We start from the raw sequence: 9872 nt of genomic DNA, 5'->3' as shown, positions 1-9872 counted from the left end.
CTAGACCCCATCAGGCAGTCCAAATGGGTCAGACTGTTGCAAGTTTAAGGCTGCTGCCTCTGATAGATGTTCGGGGGTGGGATCCCTCCACGCAGGAGTCTGCGCAGGTGGTTTGGGGCTTGTCTGGGCTCCATACGCCTGGAGGGCCCTGGCTGCGCTGGGTGGGCTGATGGGTTGTGTACTGCGCATGCGGGAGCTGCACAGGTGCAGGAAGGCAGGCACCGGAAACATGGCAGCTGTAGAGAGAAGCTGAGTTACCTGATGGAGCTACTGGGGTTACCTGGCATCTGCCTAATTCCAAGCCTTAGCCTACGGAAATGCACATATTCCCCTGAAAGAGAAGCTGGAGGAGGCTAGAGTGCTTGACCAGGCTGCCCGAGGTACCATTCCCTGAAAGACATCTGGGAGCCTTGATGACTGGTAAGCCGGGGACCTTAGCAGGCAGCCAGTCCAAATGGGGACTGGCTGTTGTTCCTTTAAAGCAGCTGCCCCAGAGAAGTTTTGCGGAGTTGGGCTCCCTTTACCCTGGTTTGGGACCGACCTGAGCTCCACAGGCCTCGAGGGGCGGGGCTGCTCTGGGCAAGCTGACCGGTGCTTACTGGGCATGTGTGAGCCGTGCGCGTCAGGGGAGTCCTGGTACAGGGCAAGTGTCGCGTAGGCCCAGTCAAGGTTGCTGGGGGCTGTGGAGGGTACAAGGCTCCAAGCTCCCCTGGGAACAGAGCTGGAGGCTTGTGGGCTTCCTTGCCACGGTGGGGCCACGTGGGAAGGTCAGATTAATCTCCAATAAGAGACACTTGGGGGGCCTTAAATGCCGGAAGAGTCGAGGACACCGTCAGGCAGCTGGTCCGAGCAGGGACTGGCAGTCCTCAGTTTCAAATGGCGCCTCAGAAATATCTTCAGGCTGTGGGCTGTCTACACCCTGAAGCCATTTAGTTGGTGGGGTCCTGCTGGAGACCCACGGGTCTAGGGGTGCCCCCTTCAAGTGCTGGGTCTGCTAACAAGGTGCCGTTTGTGGTCTGTGATTGTGCATGTGCGGACAGGACGGGGGAGCCAGGTCCTGGGACAGAACAACGTTAGGTGAGGCTGGCTTACAGGACAGGATTTGGGGGACTACTTGGCATCTGCCAAATTCCAGGCCTTCACCTGCACAAATGTGCATAATTCCCCGCTGGGGGTGGAGCTGGAGGCATGTGGACTGTTTTGCCTGGGGGGGGGGTGGTGGCGCACATGGGCTGCTCGGGTACCCTCCGGTGACAGACACCTGCTTGCTGGAGAAACCCAGAACAACATCAGGTAGCAATTCCAAGTGGGGACTGACTGTCACTGGTATAAAGCTACCACCTAGGAAAGATTTTCAGGGAGTGTGCACTCTCCACATCAGGGGCCATGTAGGTTTTTGGGACTGGGCTGAACCCAAAAGGTCCAGAGTGCCTTTGTGGGCAAAGGCTGCCTGGCACAATGCAGGCTGTGCATTTGCCAGCAGTGCAGGTCAGAGAAGCCAGGGACCTGCAACCAGGCAGCTATGGGAGAGACTGGGTCACAGAAGCAGGCCACTGGGGTTACCTGGCATCTTGCCTAATTCCAAGCCCTAAATGGCACAAATGCCCATATTCCCCCTGAAGGCAGAGCTGGGGGCATCTGGACTGCCTTGCAAGGGTAGGGCTGCACTGGACCTTTGGGGTGCCCTCCAGCGTGAGACACCTGGGAGTCTTGATTGCAGGTGAACATTGGGACCCCAGGGTAAATGGGATCCTTGGGGGTCCTGTTGCTCTGACTCTGTACGGTTGGAGAATGTCTCTCGCTTTCCATGGTGCAGCCTTCCTTTACTCCCTATTGCCTAGACAGAGGCCCAGTGTCTTCTTGTCCCTCCCAGAGGAGCAGACACCTCTCTGTGAGAACTGATGTGGGGTGCACTAGCTCAACATCCTGGAGAACCCCACTGCCAGAGGCAGTGAGAGCAGAGGGACCAGTAGCACTGCTTTGGCTTCAGACTCCCTGGGTTTGAATTATGACTCTTATCACTTAATAGCTGTGTGATCTTGGGCAAGTTACTTAACCTCTCTGAGCTTCAGTTACTCATCTGGAAAATGGAGCTAACATTACCTCCCCAATCATGGTGGGTAGGTAGTAAATGAGAAAATATATGTAAAATTTTTAGTGCAATGTCTGGTGGATAGTTGGTACTCCGTGATTCCAGTCAGCTGCACTTCTTGCTGATTGGCCAGTTGCTCTGCTCTCAAGGAAGGTGTGTATGGCTGCTGAGGCCTGAGGGGTGTGACTCCATGGGCTGATTCTATGTCAAGCAGATGTGGTTCCTGAGGCATCCATGTTGCCTCTCTGGGTCTGGACTCTCTACCTGCTCCAGTGGGAGTGCTCAGGCCCCTCTTCTTGTCTTTCTTACCCTGTTTGTTGGAGCTTCAAGGCTTGGGCTGATCAGCCAGGCTGAGCCAGGCTGGGCTGATGGTGCAGCTGCAGGAAAGAATAGGAGCCTGGTGAGAGCATTGGAGGCTCAGAGCCTTCCGAGCTTGTTGGAGTAGCCAGCCGACCTATGTGGTATCAGCGTCTGCGTCTGAGATTTTACCTGAAAGTTCTGAGTCACCTCTGAAGTTCCTTATTGTGCGTGGGAGGGCTTGGGGGAGCTTCTGGCACTGTGTTTCTCCAGAATGTGGAACAGCCTGTCCTATGTCAGCTGTCATGGAGAGGCGTCCGCTCTTCTGAGCAGGCAGGACAAGAGAGGGAGGGATTTCTGCCAAAGCCAGTAATAAGCAAGTGCCTCCCATCACTAAGGCAAAATGTAGTTACTTGTAGAAATGGGCTTGTCTGCTATGTTGCTGAACTGAGGTGACTTGGGCTGGGATATACAACCTGCTTGTCTAGTAGCTCAGCAGTGTCTGAGGCATGACTTGAAGAAATATGATCAAGTTGGCAGAGTGAGCACACAAACCCTCTCTGTAACCTCCTCCAAACACAGAGGACTCTCTATCTTTCTCTGTCTCTCTGTCTGTCTCTCTCTCTCTCTCACACATACACACACATGCATGCATGCATGCACACACGTGGTCTTTGTGGACCAATAGTGAAGAATAAATCTATGGAGTAAGCTGATGAAGTATAGCCCAAGTATATAAGGAACTGGGTATACATAGGTTGGGCTTCAAAGCTCATGTGGGAATGGAAATGAGTGTACCTCACACTTGGCAGGAGAGTGGACCTGTGCTCACTGCATGGGGCTGGGGCTGGTTGTCTTGTCTACTTAGTGAATGGTGACTGAAAACACTCCAGAAATGTGCTATTGCCCAGGGTGCAGGAAGAAAAAGGGACATCTTTGTTAAAAAATGAGAACTGGCTGGTTCTGCACAGGAGTGTGGCACCAGGAATTTTGTTGGCTGAGAGCAAACACTTGAAACTCCAGAACATAAGACCTGGTCCCAGGTGTGCAAACTGGGAAGAATGGGCTAAGGCAGCTGCAAAGGTACCTACCGTGGAACGACTTGTTCGAGGAAAACACTCCCATGCAGAATGAGCTATAAAAGAAAAATGACAAAGGACATGATGGAATCCATTATGAGGAATATTTCACAGACTCAGCAAACAGAAAAATTCATAACACAAGAGATGGAAGTAATCGCTTTGAAAATCTACTGACTCATGGAGTGTCCCCCACCCTCTTTTAAAATTTATCTAGTGGGGGTAGTTTTTTTCCTTGTCAATCGATGACATTTTTGGTCACTCTTCGGTGATAGAAAGCTCTATCGTTACTTTAATTCAATCACTTTAATTCAGTTCATAACTAAAATCACCTATTCCCAGATAGTAATAAAAACTTTGAACATATATGAGGGTGAAACCTTCTTTTGTCTTTAGCAGGTGGGGTCCCTTACTTCAGGGAAGTATGTGGTCTGTTTCCATCTCTCTTTTTTTACTTCTTCCTCCTTCTCCTGCTGCCATTGTGGGCCTGTCTGATACTGGATTTCAAGAAGGGGCTCAGGGAAGGGTTTACGTGATTGGAACAGTTGAAAGCTGGGTTTGGATTCCCTGGGACTGGCTGAGGTTTAAAGCTAAACTCTTTCTCTATGGGCACTTTTGTGAGCTCTTTGTAAGCTTTTCTGTTGAAGTTTTCAGATTGTAACTCCATGATGTAGGCAATTAATTTTATTTTTCCAGCTTTAGATGGTTACTTTTATATGTCAACTTGACTGGGCCATGGGAGTGCCCAGATATTTGGATAGGCATTATTCTGGGTGTGTCCGTGAAGGTTTTTCTGAGTGAGATTAACGTTTGAATTGGTAGACTGAGTAAAGCAGATTGGCATCCCCAATGTGGGTGAGCCTCATCCAATCCAGTGAAGGCCTAAATAGAATAAGAAGGCTGAGTAAGAAAGAATTCTCTCTCTGCCTGTTTTCAAGCAGAGATAACAGTTTTCTCTTGCCTTCAGACTCAGACTGGAATTTACACCAGTGCTGTCCTGGGTGTCCAGTTTGCCAAGTACAGATCTTGGGACTTCTTAGTCTCCATAATCACATGAGCCAATTCCTTATTATGTATCTATTCACCCATCTATCTCCCAGACCAATACAGATTTTGATAGAGTGGTTCTAGAAGAAAAGAATTTTAAGGATGAGTTTTCTGAATTGGTTCTGGGGTTTCTGGAATTGGTTCTCTAATCTGATTAGATTTAAAGATGCTAATGACTTTATTTCCTCTAGTAAAGAGAACACTGATAATTCATGGCATAGTTGGCAATAGAGATATACAAAATATCTTTATTGGATGCTCTTAATCATCCACTAATCAAGGAACTGGGTAACTATGTATATAATACTTTCTAACATTTTTTGAAAAATAACAAATCTAATGAGATTGGCTGGTTGCTTCTAATGTTGCTGGACAAAGTGGCAAAAGAAAAGGATGAACTCAGGGATTTGAATTCCCAGCTCAAATGCCACGTAAATCACCTGAAAACTTCTATATGTGCCTTGAAGGAGACTCTTATCTACTATAGCTGAAGAGTTGAAATTGCTGAAAATCAAATGCAGAATCTTACCCTGCAATTGGCTGAATTATAATGTAAATTGAACTCCCAGCCTTGCAGGGTATTAAAGTGAGGGCATACTGGGAAAGAATGGGATCCTGTAAGTTGGGTTGGAGGTGTGTGGGATGAAGTCCCTGATGAAGCTGGGGAATTTGAGCCCCTAAATTATTTTTTGAAAAATTTAAAAAAATGTTTATTTATTTTTGAGAGAGAGAGAGACAGAGAGAGAGAGACAGAGACAGAGCTTGAGAGTGAGCGAGCAGGTGCGCACGCACAGGGAGGGGCAGAGAGAGAGGGAGACACCGAATCCAAAGCAGGTTCCAGGATCTGAGCTGTCAGCACAGAGCCCAGTGCTGGGCTGGAACTCACAAACTCCGAAATCATGACCTGAGCCGAAGTCAGACGCTTAATGGACTGAGCCGTCCAGGCACCCTGAGCCCCTAAATTTTGATGAATCTTTTTTGCCTGTGGAAGAGGCCTCCCTGCCCCCCAGTAGAAGCTGCCTTCCCACCTCTAGTGGTAGAGATTCCCTACTGAGAGAATTAACTTTGCCTTGTCTGAGGAAACTTTAATGGCCTCCCCTCCCCTGAGGCAGTTGCCAGACAATGGTGACAATGGTGAGTTTCCTTAGGCCCCACCTCCACCTCCCTTCTTTGTGTCTAGACCTATAACTAGACTCAAATCCCACCAGTCCCTAAAGATGAGGTGCAAAGTGTGACCCATAAGGAGATGCACTATACTCCAAAAGAACTACTTGAGTTTTCTAATTTGTGTAGACAGAAATCTGGGGAATGTGTGTGGGAATGGAGGGTGTGAGGTAATAGTGGAAGGAACATTAATTTGGATCATGTGGGATTTATTGATACAGGTGCACTAAGCAGAGATACTGCATTTATGTTGCAGCTCAAGGAGTTAGGAAGGGCTGTAACTGTTTGGTTGACATAAACGGACCAAAAGGCGGCCCACAGTGAGCAAATTAGAAATGACTGACCTGTCTTGGCTTAACGTAAAGGGATTCAAAAGCTTGGGGAGATTAGAATGTTAGAGTGGATCTGTCATTTAAGATTTACTCACTCACACTGGGAAGGTACAGAAGACATACATTTTGCTGTAGAACTCTGTGATTGCTCTTCTTTGTAGACCAGGCCTAGTGGGAGCTGTAGTCATGAAATTGGGAAACCTAAATACAGTGGGAGTAATTGGATCTTGGGGTGGCAGGGGTGAAGTGGTGGTGCTCAACTGCCAAAGGCAAGGTGAGTGTGGTTACTGTAGTGGACAGCAGAGTCAAAGCAGCAATCAGAACAGTCCAACTCGTACTGACCTCTGGCATTGGCTATTTGCTCGTGGTATTCCTAGAAGTAGGTGGGAAGCCTACTAAATGTTTACTTGATCTGTATAAGAAAACTTTTAAGTGAACAAGTTTAACCTGAATTATAAAAACAGAGTCACAGCTCCTCAATCAATTCCCAAATGTGAGCCAGTTTATAAACCCAGAACCCTGTGAATGAAGGGGAGGCTAGATCCCCTCTAGGAAGGACTTTGGTATACAACCAAAAATTTATACTACTCGTCTTCCTCCCAGCCTTCCCCAAAGGGAATTATAGCCTCTGGGAGGGCAACTGTGCACTGGAGAAAGGAAATAATCAGGGCTTTGGGGATTACTGGATACTGACTCTGAATTGACCCAGGATACTGGATACTGACTCTGAATTAACTCCAGGAGACCCACAATGTCATTGTGTCCTACCAGTCAAGGGTAGGGAGTTATGGAGGTCATGTGACTAATGGAGCTTTAATTTAGACTTGACTCATAGTGGGCCCATTGGGTCCATGAACACATCCTGTGTTTATTTCCCTTGTTCTAGAATGCATAATTGGAATACATATACTTAGCAGCTGGCAGAATCCCCACACTGGTTCCATCATTGGTGGAATGGAGGCTATTAGGATGGGAAAGGCCAAGTAGAACTGTTCTTACTTAGGAAAACAGTAAATTAAAAGCAATACCAAGTACCTGGAGGGATTTCAGAGGTTAGTGCTACCATCAAGGACTTGAAAGATGCGGGGGTGGTGATTCCTTCTATAGCCCCATTTTACTCACCTATTTGACCTATTTGGAAGACAGATGGATCTTGGGGAATGACAGTGGATTATGGATTATCATAAGCTTAACCAGGTGGTAACTCCAGTTGCAGCTGCTGTACCAGAGGTGTTTTCATTGCTTTAGTAACTCAACCCATCCCCTGGTACCTGGTGTATAGCTGTTAATCTGCCCATTGCTTTTTTCTCAATACCTGTTAGTAAAGATCACCAAAGCAGTTTGTTTTTGCCTGACAAGGCCAGCAATACACCTTCACTATCCTACCTCAAGGGTATATCAACTTTCCAGCCCTGTGTCATAATTTAGTTCACAGAGATTTGTTTTCCCCTGTGACAGTTGTTTGTTATAAAGTTGAACCCTGATTCTCATGATGGGCTTATCGGTAGGATTTCTGATAGTGAGCATGGCCACCAGGACTGCCAAACTTTCTGGATTCACAGTGCTGGGGATCACTTAGCAACAGGGTCTGGTGGTACTGGATGAGGATGTCTTTGATCTTCTTCTTGGAAGCCTCATCCATGTACTTCTGATAATAGGCCACTGAGGCTTTGGGGGTGGATTATGTAAATCCATCTGGGCCATGTAACCACCACCCTTCACTTGGACTCAGATGTCTACTCTGGCAAAGTGCACCTTTTCCAGAAGCAGAACAAGGTCCAGTAGCTTGTATTGCAGTGTGTGAGACTATATCATCTCCAGGGGCTGTCCATTCAACTTGATGAGGCCATTGCTCCATTAGCAGTGCACCAGTGCTGTGGCCATCTTCTTGCATCTAAAGACCTGCATGGACAGTGTGGCTGTGAATGTAGAGAAGACCTCCTCACCGCTTAGTGCCACAACCAGGAAAGGAAGTTCATAGGGATCTTGACCACCTTTCTCTTCCACAAGATATTGCACTGGTCCATTACATTGATAACATGATGCTGATTGGATCTGGTGAACAAGAAGGAGCAACTACTCTAAATTTAGTGGTAAAATATGTATGTATTAGAGGGTGGTAAATAAATCTGATTAAAATTCAGGGGCCTTCTATCTCAGTGAAATTTCTAGGGGCCCAGTAGTACAGGGTCTGTTGAGATATCTTTTCCAAGGTGAAGGGTAAAATTGTTGCATCTGGCCTCTCCTACAACCATAATTGTGGCATAATGCCTAGCGGGCCTCTTTGTTTTTAAAAAAAAATTTTTTTTTAACGTTTATTCATTTTTGAGACAGAGAGAGACACAGCATGAATGGGGGAAGGCCAGAGAGAGAGGGAGACACAGAATCTGAAACAGGCTTCAGGCTCTGAGCTGTCAGCACAGAGCCCGACATGGAGCTCGAATTCATGGACCGCGAGATCATGACCTGAGCTGAAGTCGGACGCCCAACCGACTGAGCCACCCAGGCACCTCCCTAGTGGGCCTCTTTGTATTTTGGAGGTAACATATTCTTCATAGAGTGTGTTACTCTAGCCCATTTACCAAGTGGCCCAAGAAGCTGCTAGTTATGAGTTGGGCCCAGATGAGAGACAGCTCTGCAACAGGTCCAGGCTGCTATGTGAGCCTCTCAGCTGCTTGGACCATATGTTTCAGCAGATCCAATGGGGCTTGCACTGTCAGTGGCAGGTAAGTATGCTGTTTGGAGCCTTGGGCATGCCCCTACAGGTGAATCGTTGCATAGGCCCTTAGGATTCTGTAGCAAAGCTCTGGCATCTTCAGCAGATAACTACGTTCTTTTTGAGAAGGAGCTCTTGGCCTGCTCTGGGATTTAGTAGAGACAGAATGCTTAACCATGGGCAACAAAGTTACCATGTGACCTGAACTGTCAGTCATGAACTGGGCATCATTTGACACACCAAGCCATAAAGTTGGACACAACAGCACTCCATCATGAAATGGAAGTAGCATATACATGTGATTGGGCCTGAGCAGGCCCTAACGTCACAAGTGAGTTATATGAGGAAGTAGCCCAAGTGTCCATGATCCCCACTCTTGGAACATTGACTTCTCCCTTTTAGCCTGAACCTTTGGCCTTATGAGGAGTTTCCTGTGATCAGTTGACAGAGGAAGTGAAGACATGAGCCTGGTTTATAATTATGTAGGTACTATACAAAAATGGACAGCTGTGGCACTATTACTCCTCTCTGGGACATCCCTGATGGACAGTGGTGGAGGGAAACTCTCCCAGTGGGCAGAACTTTGAGCAATGTGCCTGGTGGTTCACTTTGCTTGGCAGGAGAAATGGCCAGATGTGCGATTATATGCTGATTTATGGGCTGTAGCCAATGGTTTGGCTGGATGGTCAGGGACTTGGAAGGAACATGATTGAAAAATTGGTGACAGGGGCATGTGGATGGCTCAGTCGGTTAAGCACCTGACTTTGGTTCAGGTCATGATCTCACTATTTTGTGGGTTCAAGCCCCGCATCAGGCTCTCTGCTGTTAGCACGGAGCCTGCTTTGGATCCTCTCTCCCCCTCTGTCTCTGCCCTTCCCTTGCTTGTGCTCTCTCTCTCTCTTTCTCAAAAATAAATAAACTTTAAATAAAAAAAAAAGAAAAATTGATGACAAAAAATTTGGGGGAAGAGCTCTGTGGTTAGATTCCTCTGAATGGACAAAAAACATGAAGATATTTGTGTCCCATTGAATGCTCAACAAAGGGTGCCTTTGGAAGAGGAGGATTTTTTTTTTTTTTGAAGAGAAGGATTTTAATAATCAAGTTAATAGGATGATCCATTCTGTGGGTTCTGTTCTCTTTCCCCA

At 47.2% G+C, this 9872-nt stretch overlaps 1 pseudogene; it reads right to left on the bottom strand.

Moving 5' to 3' along the window:
• Positions 1–7321: 7321 nt before the first annotated feature.
• On the bottom strand, positions 7322–8103 carry LOC102955432 (annotated as a pseudogene).
• Between the last annotated feature and the right edge of the window lie 1769 nt (positions 8104–9872).

The sequence above is a fragment of the Panthera tigris genome, chromosome C2 (assembly GCF_018350195.1).
Source record: "Panthera tigris isolate Pti1 chromosome C2, P.tigris_Pti1_mat1.1, whole genome shotgun sequence".
In the NCBI taxonomy this organism is placed as follows: Eukaryota; Metazoa; Chordata; class Mammalia; order Carnivora; family Felidae; genus Panthera; species Panthera tigris.
Note: the sequence above shows the minus strand (reverse complement) of the source record. Positions and strands in the feature narration are given on the sequence as shown.